General features: G+C 41.0%; 1 protein-coding gene across 3 annotated transcripts in view; it reads right to left on the reverse strand.

Moving 5' to 3' along the window:
• The window catches only part of LOC105828987, a 167,084-nt gene that overhangs the window by 37,124 nt on the left and 105,755 nt on the right, over positions 1-24,205 (reverse strand). For all 3 annotated transcript variants that reach the window (XM_036292060.1, XM_028193109.2, XM_028193108.2), the window contains one exon: positions 474-731. The gene's annotated coding sequence lies outside the window, so the exon portion shown is untranslated. The remainder of the gene's footprint in view (positions 1-473; positions 732-24,205) is intronic.

Below are 24,205 nucleotides of genomic sequence, written 5' to 3' on the forward strand. Positions count from 1 at the left end.
TCATACACGAGATAGCCCCTCGGCACGTCAAACAAAAATGATAACCTATATTCGAGAATAATTTAATTTTCACAAAATTACAACGTATCTCTTCCAGCCATCCGTATATATCTATAATAAAAATATTTATCAAACTAAAAATAATTTAGCCGAGTGTAATTTAACTTTCATATAAAAATATGGCGCATTTCACTCAATTATCCAAAGTATTAATTGAAGGAATATCTAACAAATTGGCAAATTGAAAAGTATAGATTCACGCTGAAAGATAGATTGTCAATTTTTGTTTCACGCAAACTGATCTTTCCAGGGAAACATCCATTTTTATACGAAACATCGTGTACAAGTTGTAAAAATAATTAAGAGCTTGAATACCGAAACGAAATCTTAATTTAAAAAAAAAGAAGGGGAGAAGAAGAAATAAATGCATGTAGGTCAGTGACGTTCGAGCAAAAGTTTCAAAACCCTCTCACCTTTGGTCGGGTGTGGAGGGGTAGCAGCACCCTCGGCGAGCTCATCGTCGCATCGCCGGCCCGGCGGCGGCAACGACCGGGCCACCCTCGATTATCGCACCTATCGAGCTCGTGTCTGCTGTCACACGCGACACCTGCCGCTTGCTTCGGGATTGGACGTACCGGGAACTCGTCGACAACAGCGATCGACGATAGGGTGCAAGCGTGGCCGACCGCTCGTCTGCTACCAGCCGGAACCGTGTTTCCTCATGATCCATCCTGCGACAAAGGGGTCGAGTGTGGGCTTGACTTCGGCAGGAAACATTATCGCGTACGATTAGTTGAGCTTTATTAAATTTATGACTTTTGGAACAGGAAATAATCTAGTTTTCGACTGGGAAATGATTGACCCTCAATCGGACAGAAAACCATTAGCTACGCAATCGGTTCTATTTCAGATTTTTTTTTTTTAGACAAAAATCTTGAAATATAAATTTTAATATCGGAAAATTTACGCTTGACAAGTTCGTTGAATCAATCAAAGAACTTAACACCACATGTACGAAACGTGAATTAATAAAAAAAAAAAACTTATCGCGAAAAATGTTATTGCGTAAAAATTCAATTGCATTTCGTTTCTTTTTCTCCTTATGCTTGCGTAATCAATTGTATTCTTAATTATATTCGAAATTAAAACTGCATTAGACTTCAAGGGTGGAAATTAAAAGCAAGAGCAGGTAACTGTTTCGTGAATTGTGTGAATAGAAACGTAGTTGGTGGAGTAAGAAACGACGTGTCGGCGAAATTGCCGAGGTAAACCGTGCATTGCACGTATACCAAAGCGGGATGCGCACCTGCGTCAAAATGAAATGTGTTTATTTGACTTGGCGAAGCGAAAGTGTTCTGATTACAGGGTACGTCGCGGACTTTCCCCGATAACGGTACGAGTAAAGTACGGGTTGCGCTGTAACCGCGGCTGCCGGAAATATACGCGTAGTTATGCACGAAGAGAGCGAAATGCATTTGTCGTGAGAATTAACAGCAAAACTCAACGAGCCATATCGCGAAACAATTTATTTCCGCTTTTATTTGTTCAGCGAAAATGAAAATCGAAAACGTCACGTTATATTACGATACTGATTATAATAGAACGAACAGTTTTTATAGGTATTACGTTTTTCTTCGTCTATTCCGATTCGCGTCTTCTATCGCGAGGAAAAATTTGAGAAATCCAGGAATTCATTTTTCTCGTTAAGCGACGCCATCAAATTTTTTTGCTGCGAGCAAGAGATGATACATTTCCGTCCGGGATTAAGAGAAGCACTTTCACGATGATGAGAGTGAAAAAGCCACGAAAAATGCACGACTTTTTTTTTTTTTGGACAACCGACATCTCGGAGAACAAACGATCGCCGTCGGAATTCCGCGAAAAGCAAACGAGGGAGCTTTCGATTCTTGGGGAAAAGATCCCCTTCGTCACTTCGACCGTCTCTATCTGCTTCCTCTTTCGCCTGCCACGCCCAGGTAGAACTCGTGGGCGTGAGAAATTTACGATTTCTTTGCCCAAGGTCGCCGGTGGAAATTAGAAGCCGCGATATAGCCGGTGCCACCCTCGGCACTTACCACCCCGAGCTACGTCAGGCGTCGCCTCGAAGGAGAAGACGTACGGGCGACGCCGTAAATTTATGACGTCTTCTGAATTTATGAACATAAATGTGAAAATCGTTTTTTATCACATCACAGATATTGCTATGAGATATTAAAACACTAAAACAGTTGGTATCGTCAGAAGCGAATATTGATTTTTCCATTAGGTATACGAGCCAAGAGATTTATATCGAAAAATTCCGGAGGCGTGATTTTCTTGATAATCTGACAATGAAATCAACATTTATCTGATGAAGGTTTAATCTATTTTAATCTCAAATTTAATCTAATTAGAAGGCTGTACATGCAAGGACAGAAAGAACGGTTTTGATGAAGAATATGAAAATTCAGCTAGATACAGATTTGAAAATAACTTCGTTACGCCATCAAAATAATTATAATAATGGACGCTCTGTTATGAACAATGGTGTAAAAAAATTTCTAATAACTGCAGTTTGAGCGTGTTATATAATTATTTTGTAACAAAATTATTTTTATATCTGTATCCAGCTAAAATTTTAAATATTTTAGCAAAATTGATTTTTCCGTGATTAAATATTTTAAAGATTGTAACTTCAGACAGATAACAAAACTGCGATTGCAAAATAACCGGAGTTTACGTTAAAAAATATGAAGCTAAAAGCTTCATAAAATAAGGAATTTAAGAAAGATAATTAGTCTTTGAGGTAAGAACCGTGTGTTGATGTGTTTAACGACGGATTATCGGTTAAGTTTACCGTCTTTCACCCTCGAATACCTCGAAGGTATGTGTGAGGTAAAGAAGCGTGGGAAGCTCGAAAGGAAGTAATCATTCCTGAGCAAAGTGGCTAACTATGACGCATAATATCCTCGTGACTTTAGACTTCAGCTTTCAGCAAATTTCTACTCTGAAACGAGTCGAGTCAGCGAAGAAGATCGTGGCGTCTAATTGGATCAGTATCGAGTACATTTTCCCTTGGAGAGAGCGCAAAAAACAGACTAATAGTTAACGTGTCACCAATTTTCGCACTTGTTATTTCCCACAGTCGCGATAATAATTTGCGATATAGTTACAAATTGCTTATATGTATAAAAAGTATGCTCACTTATTATAGGCTTCAAAAAACTAATTTTTATTTTTTAATAATTTAAACTTTGAAAAAGAAAATAATATTTACAGGAAAGAGACTTTCGGGTTTTAAACAAAAGTGTTTATTAACATAGAAACTGTTTGCAAAATTTTTAACGCGTTTTTTTTTCGAAACATTTCTCAAAATTCGCAATAATTTATCTAGTTTTAATCTCAATATGTAAATGCATATTATATTTGTGATTCTATCGACATATGTTTAATAAATCTACCTCTCTTATGTATAAAATCTTTTTTTCATAAATCTAATATTGAATAATGCATACGCGGGAAAACGAATCAGATTTAAATAGATCGTTCATATTAAAATACAGCGAAATGTACGAATAAACACTTCGGTTCGTATCTGAACTCCATCGCATCGCTTTCTTTATACGGTAATCTTTTCCAGCCGGATGAAACCAGCTCGAATAAAAGCTCTCGGCGCGCCGGCGACGTTCGTAACGTATCAAAGCTGAATAAAATCCATTCGGGCGGGGGAGGGGGGGGAAGAGATTCGTCGTGACGCCGGCGGCCGTCATGACGATAATTGGATTGCACTAGTCAGTTTCATACGCGATAACGCTGCAAGACGCGCGGGGAACGTAATCGAGTGAGGTGCACCGAATGTGTATTGACGGCGAGAGGTCGAGGTCGAGAAGGGAAAACGTCGCGGGCGTGGAAAGACCGTAAACCAATCAGCATCCGTGATGTAGTTTCGTGGGGAAGCAACGCCAGATCGTTGGACCCCGATCGTAAAGAGCCACCGCGACTTCCCCCGAGAGTACGAAGAGAAATGATCGTCCGCTCGATAATTTATCTCGTCTGGGAGGAGCTTTTGAAACTCGCGTGGTCGAGAGCGGGAAAGGAAGCCAGAGGAATTTTCGTCATACGAATGAACGCGCTCGCGTCCCTCCCCGCGTCCTGAGATTCTCCTAACGAAGGATTGTTATATGGTGAATGGCGCGCAGATTTGCATTCGAAAAGTTCGCACGACGCTCCGGCGCGGCCTACTCGTTTGTCCTATACTCGAAATTATGAAGCGCGATAATTGAAATGCCATGTCTTTTATTTGTTCAGCGGCGCGGCAGTGGACTGCTATGTTGTCACGTTTCTGCCGTGGAGGCTTTAATCGCTGCTGGATTATTTTTATTGAATTTATGTATTGTCCTTATTTTTCCCATGTGTTTTTGTTTTCCCATCGGAAACACAGCGTGTACGTACATGAATTGAAATGTCAACTTTCCTCGTTTGTTTTTTTTTTTAGCTTGGATACGAACCGATATGTAGCCCATCTCTTGATTTACGTTGCAGATTTTTTTTAGAATGGATCCGGATGTTGCGGTACGAATGGCACAAAGTAAGAGTTTAAAAAAAAAAAGCCGCAAACTTACTTCCCATTTTGTGTGTTCAGCCGAATGATTTTTCAGAGATTTTGCAGCATGCGCGAGAAGCCACGATATAAACATACCACGTAGCTCAAGAAGTAGGCTTACATTCTTGCGCAACATATTAAAAAAAAATAATCTCAGATTATTTTTTCTTTACTTCAATCCCGAAATGAGAGATTTCCAACAACCGTTATAAAAAATAGAAATTTGAATCATTTGCTTTTACTGGAACGATCGATTTTTAAATAAATGATTGGGGTAGCGCCCGGAGAAATCGCGATTAACAGCAGATTGTACGGAGATATGAATTTCCCTTATCTTCCTTGTTTACGCTTTTGTTTTTCAACCATGAGGTAGTGTGTCGCAAAAAGGCCGCAAATAGGTTATCAGGTGACATTAGTCGAAGCTGCGTAGCGTTTTATGCGATCAATCGGCTTTGAGGCATGCAACCACGGTTGATTATTAATCCCGACAAAAGGGGAGAGGGAGAGGGGGCGGATTTACTGACGCAACGGGATTAAAACTCGATTCACCCGCACGTACGCAACTATCTCCTCGATGGCAAAGGATTGAATTGGATATTCATGTGCGTCCTTTAAAATAAATATCCCGGAGGGGTGGGAAACGTCAAACAAAATTACATGTCTAACAATAACACAGCAGTGATAAAACAATTTTTATGCCTCCCGATAATAATGAAATATTCTTGTGTAAGTGCACGTGTGAGAATCTAGCAGAGATTATTAGTGAGAGTTCTCGAAATGTGATTGATCATTTCCCCCTGACAATTTCGAATTTGATTTCCGAATGGGAGGTTCCAGTTTAATTTTGAACAATTCTCAACGTGGCACAGTCGCGGCGCGGTCGTGTAGCACGGTCGTTTTTTAATCTGTTTTCCATTTTCCAATTTTCGAGAATGCGAAACTCGGTGTTTCACATGGCGCAATTGTTGCCAGTCTGTCACGCCTGCGCCGTATTTGCGACAGGCTACAATCGATAGTCGTGTGTCGCGACCGGGTTTATCGAGAGATCAACATACATATCCTTAAAGACGATCGACCTTTCACCCGCAACAATTACGAATTTTGCTATTACAGATTTGTCGACGTCGTTGCCTTCTTCGTATAAATATTCGAATAATACAAGTATACTAATAAAATTTCGAATTTATTCCATTATACATTATAGATTTTTAAAATTGAGAACGCGATACGCGTTTTAGAATAATTTAAAAAAAAAAAGTAATAAATAAATAATATAATATTTTCCTGTATCCGTTAATTTCTTTTTTATAATTTAATATTTGAAAAATTAATTTCTGCATATTATTTCTATTATCAATTTGTCAATTTTCTCTAAGCGTTATAATGCAATTTCTTAAAACGCAATATTTCAGGAACTTATGTATATATTCTAAGAAAGCACGGGAGAAGTAATAGTCTAGAATGCAATATCTCTAGCCCAACTCCAGGGTAACAATGATCCTACGACAATTCCAAGTTAAAAGACGTTGGCAACTAAATGGAAATATAACGGTTAAATAAAGACAGACTCAGTAATCCTCCCGTTCTTCCTGCGCAACATAGAGATACCTGGAGCTATTTACGCGTTGGCAAACACATACGACACCTTTTTCCACGTAAAATGCTTGACTTTCTGAGAATATCATAAAGGCAGAGTCGGATAGGCTTGTTGAGGCAGAAAGAAAAGCAGAAAAGCGAGATTAAAAACGCACGCTGAAAAATACATATATTTTTCGAGTCGACGATAGTGCTTTATATTGAGAGAATGTATTTTTTTTTACTCTCTTACAAAAAGAGAGAATATTGCATTGGATTAATTCGACCATATGCAATTTAATTCGCCTATCGATAAAATTCTAAAATACGTGAAATAATTGCAGTTAGCCCGATGCATTCGCAATAAACGCTAATGATACATATTCACAAAACTCATCCTGCAAATGGAGTTTATTGTATTATTTATATCACAAAACAAAATGAATAAAAAACAAAAATTCTAGGTTTTCAACAGAATGTGTGATTTTCAACGCAAAATTATAAAAAAGTTTGCTTTTATTTGTAAAACGTTACATTTTGTCAATTAAAATTCATTATTTTTAACATATGAAAGAAACTAGGTAATAAATATGAATATTAAAATTAATACAATAGTAAAGAAGCATAGTTCAAATCAAATTAGATCATAAACATTCATTTGTCAGGTTGGATGGCGATATAATTATTTTAACTCTAATCGTTTTACCAAACTTACAATGTGTTCCTTTTCAACAATAATTTTCTCTAGCAAAATTTTAAAGAGACACTTAACTACAATGTTATTTAATGATAAAAATGAAATTTATGGAATCGTTATTTAAATTATATTTTAATTAAAATACATTTCGAAAATCTAATAACGTATATTGTATAGTGATTTTCGATAAATGTAAAGCGTGTATTAAAATAGAGATATTAAGTAGAAATTTAATTTGATTTAATTTAAATTTTAATTATCACAATTAATCACCACAATACATAATGGAAAAAGTATCGAAGAGCACTCCCGAATATATCACAGAACAATAAACGTAAATGAATGCTAATTAATAAGACCAATCAGTGTTATTAATAGGTGTGGATCAGACAATATTCCCTTACATTAAGCATGTCGCAGAATTAGCAAGCCTCACCCCTTGGAGAAATTTCCATGGAACGAATGCGTTTCATTACAAAAGCCACAGCCGGCGAACACGTGTCGCACGTGCCTCCTATACTCGCTTGCTAAAATCATCGAATTCTGTTTATCACAAAACATAATTAAAATCTCATTTGACATACACTTTTGATAGTATTTTATCGTACATTCGTCGCAATATTCGTTTTATAGAAAGAGAGAGAGAGAGAGAAGAGTCCAATCATTTTTATTATACGGAACCAAAAAATTTTACATACAAGATCGATCTTGAACTACTTTCAAAACCTTACTTTGTAATTTACGAAATAGAACATAATACTCAAGTACGATTGGTATAAGCACATACACACACACACGCGCGCGCGCGCAAATATTCCAAGCTTAGCCCTGCCGCGTTAGTAAGAATAAAAAAAAATTCACAGAAAAATTTCGCGATGGAGAATCTCTCCCCCCGCTTTTTTCCTCGTTTCTCAACATGGACTACAACGGCGCGACCTAGTTTTCGAGATCTAATTAGTGGTGAAGCTAGCTGGGGCGGTCTCGTTTTGTTCCGTTTCAACGAAGTTGCGAGAGAGTCGACTCGCTTGTGGTATCTCTCCTGGACATTGCCGACTTTGTTTAAGATCTATACTCCGCGAATAATAAACGAATACCATACAACAAACACGATAATCATAAAGCACGGTCCGGCCGTATTCGTTTCGCCTGTAAGCTGATTGCAAGCTCGTTATCCGTCGCGCTGATGGACTCACACAAAAATTTGTATGTACCAGGAAATTAACCAATCCACATAATTCAAGCTTGAATGACGTCCCGCTTCTCCTTCTCTGTCCCTCCAGATAACGTCGTCGTCGATTACAACGTTGACAATTTTCTTTCCCAAAATACACATTAAAATGCTCTTGCGCTATGTACTAATTCACATCCATTTCTAATATTTATAAATATACGTCATGGCTCTGCGACGATCTCGAAGTTCATTCTGATAAAAGATAAAAAGTGATCTACCAAACCGGGTCAGAAATAAAAGGGCACAGAATTTTATGATATTCGCCGCGATATGGACCGATTTAATCTAAAAATATTGCGAAACATATATGGACATCCTACAAATACACGCTACACTGTGCAGATGGTAACTGTAAATAAATATATATATATATATATATATATATATATATATATATCGCGTTGCGATCCGGTCGGTTTCGCTCGAACGAAATCGAGTTAACGATGATATCCCAACCATTATTCATGCCCGTCGAAAATCATTTATCTACTGATCGTCTTTCCTCACGCGGCGGCAGACACGACATATCGCATTAGCATGATGATGAGACACGTAGAGAGAGACGAGGCCAATATTATGGGAAGTGTCGACTTAACCCACGTTTCCGGTGCGAGCTCGGCGCGTGAGGTTCCATATGCGTGGTTTTATCTCTCGTTGTGATTTATGGCGCCGGTTGGGACGCGCCGAGAATCAAGCACCACTTACGCTTATGCGCATTCACCGCGGATGTGATATCGCGTTTCAAGAAAACGCGAATCAGGCTAAAGGATAAATGATGAATTAATACAAATCCAAGCATCCAAAAACAGTCGGCGAAGCCGACTTTTCGATTTGTTTGATTTCAAGATTCTAACTTATACAAAAAGAAAATTCTCGGTCGGTAGTAACAGCATTTTGTAAAGACGGCAGATAAACTGCAAACGTGCAAACTCTAAGAAGTGCTTTTTTTTTCGTTGACGTCCGCACAACTCTGGAAGCGTCGTCCCCGATCCTCGGCGGCCGGCATCGGCGATATGAGTCAGGGAAAAAGGAAACGTACTAACGAGCCCCGGTCAACATTAATTGTAACATCCTCCCGACGATGTAGCCGGGTCACTTCCGTCGGCTCTCGAACGGAGGAAGCTGCCAAGACGACCTCTACGCCTACGCGAGCCGACAAAAGGGCCGGAGGAGGCATGGCACGACGAGCGTAACCGAAGTTAGGCAAATGACCGAAATCTCTTCTTAATGCATCCGGAAAAATAAATTTCGCACGCGCGTGCGACACGTTATCCTATCTCATCGGTGTAACTTGAAGTATTTACTGTCGGCGTACATCAACCGTTTGCGCCAATCGGTGCAAATTGACTGAAACAGATATCTGTTATTTTTTAAATGAAATCACAAATGTAATCGTTGATACACACAGCCTTGCTACAAATCGTTTTCTCTGAAAAATATTATGTTTTTAGAACAAAGTATTATTATTAATTTATAGAATGCCGGAAAACCTATATATTAATTTATATACTTAACAATGCCAAATAAATCTGTCCGATGAAATTACTTTGCGCCTCAACAAAACTAATTTTATACGTGAAGTATAAATGTTTATTTATTCTCATATATAATGTCTGTCAAAAATGTTGCGACATCAAATAATGTTCGGTGAAATTACTTTCGATTCTGCACGAATAATTTGATACGACACGTATAAATAATATAAATGTATACAATAAATATAATTTTGGAATTCGGGAATCTAAGAGGAAACGGCAATATTTTTCGGTGAATTACGTTTTCGAAACCGAACCGCACGTGCGACACACGCTCCGCATTAAGGTTCCTCGAATTCGCGACAGATATTCGTATGCTGCTCCCGTCGGCGACACCGCAATCAGGTCGCAGCTGGGGTGTCGATGACGCCGGTCGTCATCTCTCCGCGACATGTCGAAATCGCGCAGCGGTGATGCGCTCGCAATCGCGCGTTAACGCAATTGCGAGCTGACTGCGGCGCAGTCGATCGCATGGATTTGGGAATATATCCCGTGTGCGGGAATTCGGTGAATGCACGGATTTCCAGGTGGAATCGTATTACGCTGATACGCACGGCCCTCTAAATGCGTTATGTCGTTTGCGAGGCGGCGGCGGCTGCCTCTGCTCCTGCTCTCGATATCCGTGGACGGATTCGCGGCGGCGGCGGCGGCGGCGGTGGCGTGTCGACCATTAAATTCAAGGCGCGTCAACTCGTATCGCCGCATGCGGGCATCGGAACGGCAATGCGCACGAGCTTACGAGGGGGATGCCTCCCCCCGCCCGTCCTGCAACACTTCGTGTCGTGTTCCGATTTACCGTCGCGTCGTGGCGCACCCGAAGAATTCGCAATAGAATCACTCCGCCGAGAGAACGTGAAGGAGCAATTTTGCGGGAATAAAACTGAAGCGAGTAGAAGAACGCGGGATCGTACGACGGCTAGGACGTTTTATTATACGAAAATTATTATCGTCGTTTGCGAAAATGAGAAGGACGACTCTCGCGCAACTGAGATTCTTTAATGACGCTGCAAAACGGACAAATTATTATACAATGTCGTCTGATTATATAATATTGTTTGATTATTTTAGAGTGCAAATGTTATTACTCGTTCAATTAATGTAATTTGTAGTGGAATAAAAAGAAAATTCTATGATGAAGGGTCTTTGCGGAGGAAAGTAATTATCGACAAAGAACTAATTACACGAGCGAAAATACGGCGGATATTGAATCGTCCGAGATAAGATTCAATTCATTAACGCCATCGATCCTGTTTCGTGACCAAATGAGCGGATCCTTGTCAATGTAATCGCATAAAGGGACACACGTATCTATCGAAATTCCTTCCGGTAGAAAGGAGCTACGAGATCGCAAAAGGGGAGCAAAATACACTCGTATCTCGGATACGAAATCTCGTTACGAGATTTTCTCGCAGAAGAGATGACCCCCTCCCCGCGGAAGAGATCCCTCCGAGGCACAACCTCAATAATTATACTTTAATCAAAGTCGCAACGAAAATTTCGTTTGATCTACTCTCCGCGACGCTTTCCGCTCACTCAGAGATAAGGGGAACAGAAATTGTGGCAATTACCATTTTCTGCGTTTCTCGAGGAATACTCCCGCGGGAGTAGTCGGCAAAGTCGAAATGGATCAGGCCGGACAGGAGACGACTCACGGAAGTCAACCTCGTTCCGATACCGACCGACGTCTCCCGGATAACGAGTTTATCGATCTGAACGCGGTAACGAACAACAAAGAGCGTCAGCAGAGCCAAATCTTTATTCCGTTGTTCCATTTTATTAGCTTCTCACGAAGTATCTTGCAGTATCGACGTCGAAACAGCAATATATTTTTTTCAGTTGCGTTCTTCTATTATTTACGTCGATTTCTTGATCGTAAAGACACAATTTGTATAATCAAAAAAGATAAAATAAAGAATCTCATCTTCGTACAATGCACAAATGTGTCGAAGAAATTAAATTTAAAATGATAGAAGAAAATAACAAGGAAATCGAAGAATTTATTCGAAATTGTAAATACATAATTGTAAATGTAAACCATATTTTATATATAAATTATATATAATTATAAATATAACTATAATTATAAATATTGAAATAAAAAGGTAAATACAATACATAAATCGTCGTAAAGCGTGATAGTCTCAAGTCTCTCGTATCGCTTCGCATTTCTAATCTGCAGTTCTGCACACCCTAGTCGGCTTTATCGTATATTATAAAGCATGAAGTCGCCATTACGTCTAGAAGACTAAAATGTCGGCTCTACCGAGCTTCTCCGAGATAATTAATTCGCGCTTAATCCGCGCGGTACATCCGAGCTTAGCGAGCTCCACTGTAGCTCTCTCTCTCTCTCTCTCTCTCTCTCTCTCTCTCTCTCTCTCTCTCTCTCTCTCTCTCTCTCTGTTTCTCTCCTCTCTTTCCAACCGGAACATAATCTTTTCGAAAGAGCACGATTTGCGCGACTCACACGTTTCCCAGCAGCAGCACGCCTGATCAAAGGGCGACAAATTTCCGTTTGATCTCCATAACGATGACTCTCCTCTCGCTCCTCTCACCGATAAAGAAGTGGAAGAAGCGACGAGCGCGTTCAAAGAATTACCAATCGGCACGGGAAATCGCGACAACAGACAGAAATTCTCGAGGAAGAGAGGGACTCTCACCGTTGGCTTTTCATCCCTCGTCACGTGGCACGGGTCGCGTTAAAGGAATTTCAGCGAAGGGTGGCAAAAAAAGAAACGGGACGCGAGAAGGAAAGGGAAGACGAGGAGAATCCGTAAACAACATATCGGTGCCCCGGTTGCCTCGACTTACTCGCGAGAAACTCTGAAAACTTGGTCGTGACTCGAGAACTTCGGTACGTCTGTCTTTCTCTCTCTTTCTCCTTCCTTCCACCTCCGTCTTACTTTTCCTCCGCAGCCTCCGTGAGCCGCCGGGATAATTAAACTAGTATCGCGTGGGAGGACGAGAGTTCTCTTCCCGCTCTGTCAAAAGGAACGGAAGTCGAAATTGCAACGCGTTAAAAGGGCTCGCGCCCGGATGTCGGGCACGACGATGATGAACGAGACTCCGTTGCTCCTAATTCTCGCGGTGATTGTTTTTCTCCCTCCTCCTCCTCTCTCACTCTATATTTCTCTGTCTTTCTCTCTCTTTCTCTCGAAAGGTCAAGTCGAAAGAGAGGACAAATAGGTTAATAAAATCAAAGAAATATCGCACGGTAACTCGTCTAGCTCACGCGTTATGAGACTGAATGGTCTTAGATACGAGAAAGATAAATTTTCCTAACAGAAACCTCGGACGTTGAGAAATTGAGAGCGGGAGGAAACGTAGAGCTAGCACGCGCGAAAATCTGTTTGAGAGAGAAAACAAAAAAATTCGAGACACCCGTATCGTTGACGGAGACAGAGAGACATTACAAGGGAGAAGAGATCTCGCGCTACCCTCGGGGAATACACGTGAAATATCGATTCCAAATTTGTCGAAGAAAGTTATTTCACAGCCAAGAGAGAAAAAGAGGGAAGAAATGTTCGCTTGTACGCGACGGCGACTTGAAAATAAACTCGACGCGGGAGTAAGAAGCGGAACATAAACTTAATGCCTGGTAAGAATAGGAAAGAAAGATTAAAGAGAAAATTTTCTCACCGACGGTATCCGTATCACCGATAATACCGTAACTTTGTCCTGTTTATTCCCGTCCGCGACAGGAGCTACGAGACACGCGATAAATAACGCGATATGTTGGCGATCTCGAGCGGAAAAGAAGAGACGGGAGCTTCGAAGCGAGGACGATGGCGACGACGACGACGACGATCGTATCGGTCGGCGAGTACATTCGGGCGGTGTACCTTATGGTTTCAATTAATATCAAAGTTTTATAGATACGCTTAATGTCATCGCGGCCAGACGTCACGAGGAAATCGATACCGGTTTTCGCGTGAGCGTCGTCGTCGCCATGGAAAGGAAACACAGCCGGCGTTTCGTAGGTAGATAGGTAGATAGGTAGGTAGGTAGGTCGGTAGGTCGATAAATCACGCGTCGCGCGACGGACGGTGTATAAATGCGCTGTAATTGAGGCATCATAACCAGCGATTCAAATCCCACCCCTTCAACTCCCCCCTTGTCGCGAACGGAATCTGTACCAGCACGCGTGTAAACGCTCCGAGAAGAGAATCCCTCGCGCCGCGACTCGATTCACCGCACGCGGCTAAATCCCTCCTCTCGCGTTCTTACGTTCGACGATGTGAAAATGGAAAGAAACAATGCCGACGGCAAACACAATTCGTTTTCGTGGAGAAAACGAACGCCAAATTAATCGAGTATCCACCGTCGCGCGTTATCCGCGTTTAATTCGATATCGATGAAGTCGGATCGCAATAAAATCGTTCCTCTGCAACGAACACTTATATCTCGCTGTCGGGAGGGAGAAAACTTGATGGAATTTATATTTCCACGTACATTTGTTGCCAAGTTACGACACATGGGCAAACTTTTCCCGAACTATTCGTGCACAAGTGCAAATATTTGCCCCTCGTGAACTCTTTCAACTCTTTTCCCAACCTCTCGCCGGACTTCGTCGCACAAGACGTCGCCGAACGGAGTGGAGGGGGCAGGGGGAGGAAGGGTGTGCAACCCCTTTCGGTTTTGCCCGGTCGAAAATCCGAATTAATTTCAACAACCGCGCCGCCGCTTGTCACGGCATCGCATTGTTTTCAGCTGGCGCGACGCCACGGCGCTATTTTTCTTCTCGGTTTATCCGCAATTAAACGCGCACGGGGACGCATCCAGTTCCCTGTAACCGATAAATTATGGCCGGCAACGCCGATATTTATTATGCCGTCTCGCTTTCCCCGATAAGTGTACTTTCTCTGGCTACCGCGCCAGATATTTACACCGACGGTGTGTAATAATGGTACTTTATGAGAAAGACATTGGAAAATACCGTGATTTTAGAGCAGCTCCTTTTAAAGGACGTTACGTCATCACTTAATGAGATTACCTAATGACGTTGCGGACGGAACGGCAGTGATTTATATAATTATCCTTTATATCGTATTATACTTGCAAGTTCCTTAAAAATTTAATTACTATCATCATTATTAATTCTTGCTTGATACATTTTTTAATTATATATGCAATAATTTGATAAAAGATCCAACTCAGAGCAGAGAGCTGAGAAATTGCGTAAAGTAGTTTAATTTTTTTACTTGTGACCGCTTTGTATTCGGTAATAAATAAATTACACTTATAGATGCAACGCAGCTCTGTTGTTGTCCATCTTAATTTTAGCTTAATTAATAGCGTAATCTATTTAAATTTTATTCAATGTAATATCTTTTAACAAATTTGTGTCGTATCATTCAGGTGACGCTGTTATCGCTATGGCACTAGAGCAGCGAGCACAATCGATAATCTCATTTTGTTAAAATAATTATTCCAATTGATTGCTCTCTGACATAACTAAAGAAAGACTCACTAGTCTTCCCGGTCGCCGAGATGAAGCGATCGGCAACTTTGATAACGGCGTCTTCTGTCCTTATCTCGCCGGATAAAACCTGCGGGAAGACATGCTCAATTTAATGCGCCGTCGAAATGACGAGCGTTTAATTAAGACGTTTGCTTAACCTCCTTGCCGCCGGTGCGTCGCCTCACGTAAAATGGCAGTTTATGAAACATCGAGAACGATAGCCAGATAAACGGAAAGTGATATCAATTCAAGTTGTAACATAAATATCGAGCGCGGGTACCAAATAAAGTTACAAGTGACTTCCAGAGAAAAAAGTAAGTCAATTACTTGCATCGATCGGTATAATCATTTGTTACGGTGTGTTAAGTAATAGCCATATTCGGCCAATGGTTAAAGAAATCAATTACAATAATAAAATACAAATTAATTACTGCAAAATACACGCACACGGTTTTACTTTCCCGTTTAATTTTAATTATCCGAGGATAATAATTTGATTTCTCCATATATATGAAATCAGGAATATAAGTTAAAATTATTGTAAGTTTTCAATCAATAATTTATCTATCAAAAACGTGCTATTCGTTGGAAATAAAGCCACTTTGTCAACTACAGGAATTAATCTATTACCCACAACTAAGATTAACAGAGAATTGCTGAAGATCTACTGATGGACGAGCAACGAATCTATTGTCATTTATTTATCGTGAACGTTCGAGGACAATTGTTCGCGGTAGCTTCCCGAGGCAAATTCGTCTCAGGTGTACCGTGCTGCACCTGGCCCAACAAAAATTACGTGGCGATGTAACGCGACGAGTACATTCATCGGGCGATAGTTACATTTCGTATTCCCGTTGGGACGCTCCAATATATTTCCATTCCACCGGAATTTCTCGGACAGAGCCGCCGCGGGCGCGGGACAAATCCGCGGATAATGGCCATCGATCGGCCATAAATCAAATCAAGCAAGTCAAACGGAAGGGAGCGGGTGGGGAGGGGCAAAAGCCCGCGTAGATGTGATAGATCGGATGGAAATGCGCGACTGTCAGATCGATGATCATTCGTTCATTGAGCGACCGACGTCTATTTAATCACGCTGACGCAAAGGATTATTAATATGCGTAATCTGTGTACCGGCGATCTAAAATGGAAACGGAGGTACACAGACACGGAAAATTGATGTTTCGCGCGCGCCAAATGCGCATTATACCGGCGGCGTATCCGAGCCGGTCGCGCGCACAATCGACGAGATATCTCATTTTCGGTGACGGGACGTGACGCGTCCGACTTTCGGATCGATCTCATTCATCGTCGCCTCCGCCACGTCAACGTTACATTTAATTTCGGGTCACCGTGTGCGTGAAACGCAACTCGAATCTCGGGCACGTAGTGACGCACGCGGCGAAATCGGTCTATTGACCGAGCGGACATTCTGCGTTACGCGCTGTTCCGTTCGCGTACACGAGATAATTGTTTGTCGCGGCGTGCGACACGCGAGTTTTATTTTTATTTTTATTTTTTTTTTTTTTATGACGTAAATTGAGCGAAATTATGCGGACGTGCGCGGCGGTGAGATAGAATAGAAATGATATCTCGTCGGGTTTCGCGCCGGGGCGATGTAATATCATTTCGCGGATATAATTCGTATTGGCAACGTATTTTTCGCGATACGCGATAAATGTCAGCCATGATTAATTTAAAACCTCGTAACACGATCCAATTATAATTGGGCGCGGCAGCGCACGAAACCCGAAAAACGAACAATCGTAACTGTCCGGCCTGCTCCCTAATACTACGATCACCGCGTGTATATTCCGAGCTAAGGGCATAGGAAAAGAAAAAAAAAGGCTCCGTGTTTCGAGCATCGATCAGGTTTTTCTACGGCTAATAAAGGCTAAAGGAACCGATAGCGGCGAATGTAAAGAGCTTTTGCCGGAGCCCCGCTTGTCTACCGTTTTATTACGCGAAATTTATGCATTATTCAAGCGCGCGACGCGACTCACGCCTTGCGTGCGTGCACCACGCGTTTCGTATCGAAACGTACGTGCGTATCGCGCGCTCCGTCTAGCCTTCTCCCTCCCTTTCTCTCTTTCTCTTTGTTTCTTTCTCCGATCGGCGACACGTGGAGATCGGTTACAGTTACACCGCGATATCGTTGGCCGATACAGCACACGGGGTTACACGCGCTGTTATATGTGCCCACGCTCGCGGCTCGCATGACAAATTCTGCTCTTCGGACAATCAACGTCGGCGAGAGTCGCGATTAGCATTGTCAGCATGAGATACGAACGGAGACGGCGGTAGCGGCGACAGGTATGTCAAAACCTTCGTTCATGCTGTTCTCGCTCGATTCTGCGTTTATCGCAAACAAAATGTAATATAATATGTATATATAACGATATACCGTGTATAATACCATAATAGATTGAATTATGCACGGCGTAGCAGACGACAAAGGCATTGTCAGTTAATAGCGAAGAAGACGAAAGGGAGAGAGAAAGAAAGAGAGAGAGAGAGAAGAACGGAATTATATTTTTCTTTCTTTTTACAAGACGAGATCTCGAATTGTGAGTTGCATGTATTTTGTAATTCGTTCTAATCGAATTTCAATATCGACTTTCCGTTCTACCGCTAAAATTACCTTTTGCGGATCTCTATCCTGAGAAAGTAATAAAGTGCTACAAAATACGCCAGAGAGACTCTAATTTTACCTACGTTTATTCCCAGAAAAACGTAAGATCTCCCTTTTCTTTTCTTGTTAGTGTCAAGGGTGTTCTAAAATGTATGAGTATGCCAACCAAAAGGAGATTTTACGTTGCACTGTTCGTTTTGCGTGCAAAGTGTTTAGAAAAATCTAGGTCGCCTTTTCTAACGATAAGGTTACAAGGTATCGTGAATAAACTCCAATAAGCAAATCTAAAATCGTATGCGCAAATTGAAGAGAGGTCGAGATAACATCGCGACGGGTCTTGAAAAATCAGGTGTACGAAAGAAAATAGTTTCAAAACTCAACTGGTAATATTTATTATTTAAAAAATTGCCAGCATTTCTTCTTGCACCTTTATACATTAAAAAAAGATTTACTTTTTCATTGTGAAACGATATCATTTATATCATTAAGAAAATAAAAATATATAAATAAGTATATAATAGTTGTACTTTTAAAATGAAAAAAATAAGACGTCTTTTTTTTAATATAATTCTTCAATTCTTTCATTGGAGAGACAGAGAAATTCCTGATGTCTTCATTTGTAACTTCCAAGAATGTTTTCGCACAGAAAGAAGCTTAGGATTCTGCAGATAAAGGTACAACTTCCTGATTTTCCTTTCTCTCGTCACAATATTCGGTTGACGAAGCATTATTCCGGGACAGTCAAAAGAAATGACACAGTGACGGAAGAATCTTCTACACTCTTACGATTGTAATACTTGCTGAGTTTCGAGAGAAAGGGATATTGTCTTTTTCACTGAGATACCCAGCCAGTGAAAATCGATAGGATCAAATCAAAAGGCAATAAACGTCAATCAGCGATTTCAGTGATCCTCTGGGGATCAAGCCGGTGTGATTTAAAGCGCGTGCTTCGTCGAACGAAGTGGTGAAAGGGACACGAATACTTTGATTTATTACCAGTCCCTAAGGACCTCAAAACCACTGAAAAGTTAGACCACAAGCTCTCGTGTCAGCGCCAAACACAAAAATAATATTCATGATCCCAGTGGAAATAATTTTATTTTAAATTCGATAAATTCTTCGATTAGGAATAAGTTTTTAAATTTTAATCGAGATGTATCGATCGAGATGAAATTAAAACAATTGTAATTCTTTATCATGTCAAATTGATTAAAAATGTATTTATATAAAAAATCAATTTGCATTAATTGATCACTATCGCGGTGAACAAACATTATTTGTTCTGATGATAAATTAATAATTATATATATATATATATATATATATATTGTTTATAAAAACGTTTTAAAACTCTAATAGGAAAACTGGTTACAAATTGCCGTCTCGATCTTAACAAATTTCCGCACACAAGTGTAAAGGATCGGACTGAAAATTGTTCCTTTTCAATTTACTAAGCGGATAGGATCCATTCGGACGTAATAAAGAAGGCAATCGGATGTAATAAAGAACGAAAGCTCCCCCCGCGGAGAAATGTCGTCACAAAATTCCCCGAATTACGGCTCTATTTGTTCGATCGCGGATGGTCCATTTTACAGGTGACTTGGTCGTGTCGCGTAATACGTAAGAGCGTTTCTACCCATTTCGAATCGATCGAATCGGTACGTGCCGACTGCAAGTAGCAGAATCACTATTGGTCGGACGGTGCCCAGCGCACGGACGTACGTCTTCTTTTTTTCCTTTTGCCTTCTCGCCGTGCGCTCTCTCTCTCTCTCTCTCTCTCTCTCTCTCTCTCAGTTTCTCTCCGTCCTACGAGGACAGTTACAGTTCATTACGTACCTCCGAGAAAATCCAGAGTTCCGCCGTGCGCTCGGCGGAAGCTATTGGCGCGGCGCTCATTCGGATAACCAGATAAGTCACTTATGTTTGCGGCTACACGTTCGCGGGAACACGTAACGGAACTGTTATAGAAGTCGGTGCCCCCGGGGGACGATTTATCGAACGTCACATCGATTCCCAACTGGCGACCGTACATTACGCAATCTGTCGTTGAAATTAGATTTTAAGATCTATTTCCGATCTATTCGGAATTTTCGATCTCCTACCGTATCTTGAGCTTGCTCAGAATCTAATATAATAAAAGACTTTTAACTTTTATATATATACTTATTATCTTTTCCCCTTGGTACTTTCCTTGATACTTTGTGACTTAACAACTTTAAGTATAATCCTGAATGAAATACTACGACACTACGAAAAGTCTTAACAAGAACTCTCTATGTGCTTTATTCGAGGATATATGTAGTAACCGTCTTAACTTTAACAACGACAAGCAAATTAATTTCGAGCAGCGTTATCGAACTCGACAATAATTAGGACATTGCGCATGCGACTTCGCCGTGCGGAGAGCGCGTTAATTAGCGCGGTCGAGTGACAGGCTCGCCATGTGATTCACCGCAAACGCATAAAATCCGACAGGCTGCTCTCTCGTGTAAGCGCTTCTTGAATCGCGATCCGAGCGATAGGGGCTTCATAAACTTGTCGCATTGAATTAATTTAAGCCCCGCCATTTCCATTCCGAGAGGTGGACCGGCTACCTGAGTGCGCGCACTCGACTATATGGAAAATACCATTTGACGGCTGTTCATTTGCATGCTACACGCGCGACATAGTTACGTCAGCGACCTACAAGGCGCGAAGATAAAAGCGATAGGTCGGCGAGTTCATTAAACGAACACGAGCAGCTTCCGCGGATGAAAAAGGAGGGGAAAAAGGGAGAGAAGAAATTAACAATCGGCAAGGTACATCTCGTGAATAAAATAAGTTGCTGGTTTTGCCAGCAATAGATAATTCATTCGCGATTAACCGTATGCAATTTCCTCGTCTTGCCGTACTGGCCGAAGAAAGAGGCCAGCTATATACATATTTACGTAGCAGTAACTACGTAATCTACGAAATTAATCTTGAAATTGCGTGAACGCAGAATCGTGATCCGTGAAACACAGTTGACAATTATTACAAATCCTAGAAATTTCTTCATCGACAATTTAAAACTTCCTCGAGAGAAATAGGACCCTGTCGAAAAATCTATCTTCGATATTTTATGTCGAATTATGAACTGCTGATATTACATGAAAATGTTTCTGAAAAAAAATTTCCGCATATTATACATAAATCGTTGGTAATATTTTTCACTTTTTCAACTTTTTAACTTTCTGTTAATTTTGGTAAAAAGCCGCCATTATTTAATGGTTTTTCGCGTAGCGCATATTCTATTTACTACCTAAATATACATCTTTATGCTCTTTAACCACGATATAAAATACAAATTGGAAAAGACAATGTGCGAAGGGCATGCGTGTAATATAATTCATGCCGATAATCACAAAGACAACCCCAGTAGATTTCCATTCCGTTTTGATGCCGAGTCGAAGTTCGCTACTTTATTTCCATGCGCGTTATAAAATTTATCCTCTCGCCGTGACTCGTCATGAAGGAAATGTCGTAATAAGCACGCTTAAAGGGTTAAATTACTATATTTATGGTAGTTCAAATAGCTTTGCAAACTTCATCGCACCGCCGTCAACATTATTAAACTGTACACTGTATTACAAGGTGGCCGTTAAAAAATCACAACAGCAGAAAAGCGTTATTTTTCGCGAGAGAAATTTGCGGCACTTTTCTCCATTATGCAGATTTAAGTTAATCATAACGTTGCTGTATTACTAAAATGCCTTTGTCATATTTGTTTTAATTTTCCTTTGTGTCACACAAATTTTTAATCCTCTATCGTCATACCCGCTAAACTTTATAATATTAAACTATTATCTAATATTTTTTACATTTTTTACAAAACTTTACTTTCTAATCTGATTTAATTTTAAATCCAGTTGGTAGAGAGAGCTGTTTATTTTTAAGTTGGGCTTGTAAATGTTTTCGAGTTATCAATTTGTATTTATGTATTAATTATATTTGCATCTCTACCGTACGAGTACTTATCTCAAGACTCGTGTCAAAGACAGGAAGAAAAAGAGAACAAAATTGGCGGATAGATATCTGACAATTAATCTCTTCGCTGATAATTAAGTGACACAACACGAATTATTACCTAAGGAATATCCGAGTAATTTAACCGCCGCTCGCGGATGTCGAGAGTGCTGGCCGTCGTCAACTGGTCGAACACACCCGGAGTGTCGCCGGAACACTTATCTCGCGACAAGCGTGTACTCTGTCGCGTTCACGCATCGATCATTTCGACGTGCAGTGACTGCGGCACATTGTATGCGAAACGTTACACACGCGCCGCGGAGGAAAGTACGCGGAAACGGACGCGCGCGCGATCTCGATCTCGTGGAGTACAATGCGCGGTGACTCGTCGTGATTCCTGTGAGGTCCCGAGGCGGGGATCTTCTTTCGCCGCGGACTCGAGGATGGGAGGATCGCATACGTCAAAGCGACGTCAGTATCGGTCGCCGCTCGTATCGGTTCGGAGATGAATTATCGATGCTCCACGCTTGGCATCGGGAAGAAACGCGGACACTTTTATGTGGGATAGTACGTTATTGATAGCACAGCCGGGAAGCAAGGAAGGATGCCTCTACACAGAAGAAAAACCTAAGTGAAACGTGTAATAAAATTTCTCTTACGCGCGCGCGCAGATTTTTCGAGAAAATTTATTCTGAATATCGGAAAACTGATCATATCTTCTGTCATGTTTAAGCTCAGACTTTGGGCAGCGTTGCGACATATAAATCGTCCAATAAATTTACAAAAACGCTCAATTCCCCCTTTTACGGAAATGTAATAAAAACTGAGTAAAGCTGTTCAATTCTTTGTAAAACAAAATTATGTATTATCTTTATTCCCTTGAATACGGAGAATATTATATTTTCATTCCTATTCGGCTTTTGAAAAGAGAGTCGCTATAGAAAAAAAATTGAATAACCTGCAGTGCAGCTGCGTAGAAAAGCAAGCAAATTTGAGGCAAAAGGAAAACCTTATTTCAGCTTTCAAATCTGAATTTCCTAAAAGATGCTTAAAAGACATTATTATATATTTTAGGTTTATTTTTTATACTGAATTCGCTTTTCGATTGTATTGTCAGTAACAAGTTCCTCGTATATCGCTAATTCTATCGTCACAAAATCTATTTCTGTCTATCTGAAAACAAATCTGGCTCGCGACAGAAGCTCTTAAAAGTTTTCAATCTTAATTAAATATTCCCGCGATAGTTCGCATCTATAAATTTAGATTTCAGCAAATCCTACTCAGATTGAGACCCCCTTGAATCTCGGAATCGTCTACCATGAATCCCTGAGAATGTTTGATCGTATGTTGCTTTCTCCGACGACTGGCGATTACGATAAACGTTGACGTATTCCTGGCTTTCACCATCTCCCTCGCAATAACTTGACCTTCGTTAATTCGCGTTTCCTGCTATCGTTCCGCCAGTTTCTTCTGGCGCAAAAGCGCCAGTTACGACTGACCGAGGCAGTCCGTGATTTTAGCTCTGATTAAGACAAATCGCTTTGCTCCCCGAGGACGGATAACCGCTACATAGGGTGTCTGAGAGGTCGCGCCGTCTTCTGCGATCAACAGATACCGGACAAGTAGATGAAAATCGATAGATATGGATGAATAGATACGGCCAGACTGAAAGGAATATCGATTGCCTGTATCACAAATGCGTAGCGGAGGCAAATGCAATTTTACTTCGGAAGTAAAAACACGCGCGGCATAAAGAATTTTGCTTCCACCTTCCGTTTCTAATAACAACTAACTCGGATTGACGGGAACTCCACACTGATTTAAGAATACGAATCAGGCAAGGATAATAAGAAAGAGGCGAGGTGAAACTACGTGATCCAGCGAAACTCTCGCTAATAGAAAAAAAGCTGCAAGAATAAAAGCGCGCAAGTTCCGATACACCGTGGAGCAAGCATAGATTATCAAACGTGCCCTGCGCCGCGCCGGCAGTTGGTGCGCGCGAGCGATGCAACAGGCGGCTCATCCATAGAGCCGTTCCACTGTGCTGCCTCCGGCGCTGCTCCGTAATCATTTACCCGCTTCTTTCGACATGGCGTCGGGTTACTATCGAAGATACCCGTCACACGTACACGCGCACGCACATACACCTATGATTATTTGGCCCGTATCGTATAATCCGGCCGAATAATAATTAGATGAACATACAGTTTGTCTCTCGAGCGAGGCGAGTCTCGCCGCACAGTGAAACGATTAAATTTAATTTTCATAAACTCTTCGCCTCCCCTCCCCCCCCCAGATCATTTTTGAATTTACAAATTAATTTCGATGATAATTGCAGCTCGAGGTGCATGCGAAGCTTTGAAAATTCATTTTCGACAAATTGCATGGATCCACATGTGAAATTATTGCAATCAAAATTCGCATTTATCAGAATTTTCCGCCGATTCCACGAAACAGTCTCTCACAAAATAATTTCCTTCCATACGTCTGCTCATAATCGCTTATACATTT

The sequence above is a fragment of the Monomorium pharaonis genome, chromosome 9 (assembly GCF_013373865.1).
Source record: "Monomorium pharaonis isolate MP-MQ-018 chromosome 9, ASM1337386v2, whole genome shotgun sequence".
Lineage (NCBI taxonomy): Eukaryota > Metazoa > Arthropoda > Insecta > Hymenoptera > Formicidae > Monomorium > Monomorium pharaonis.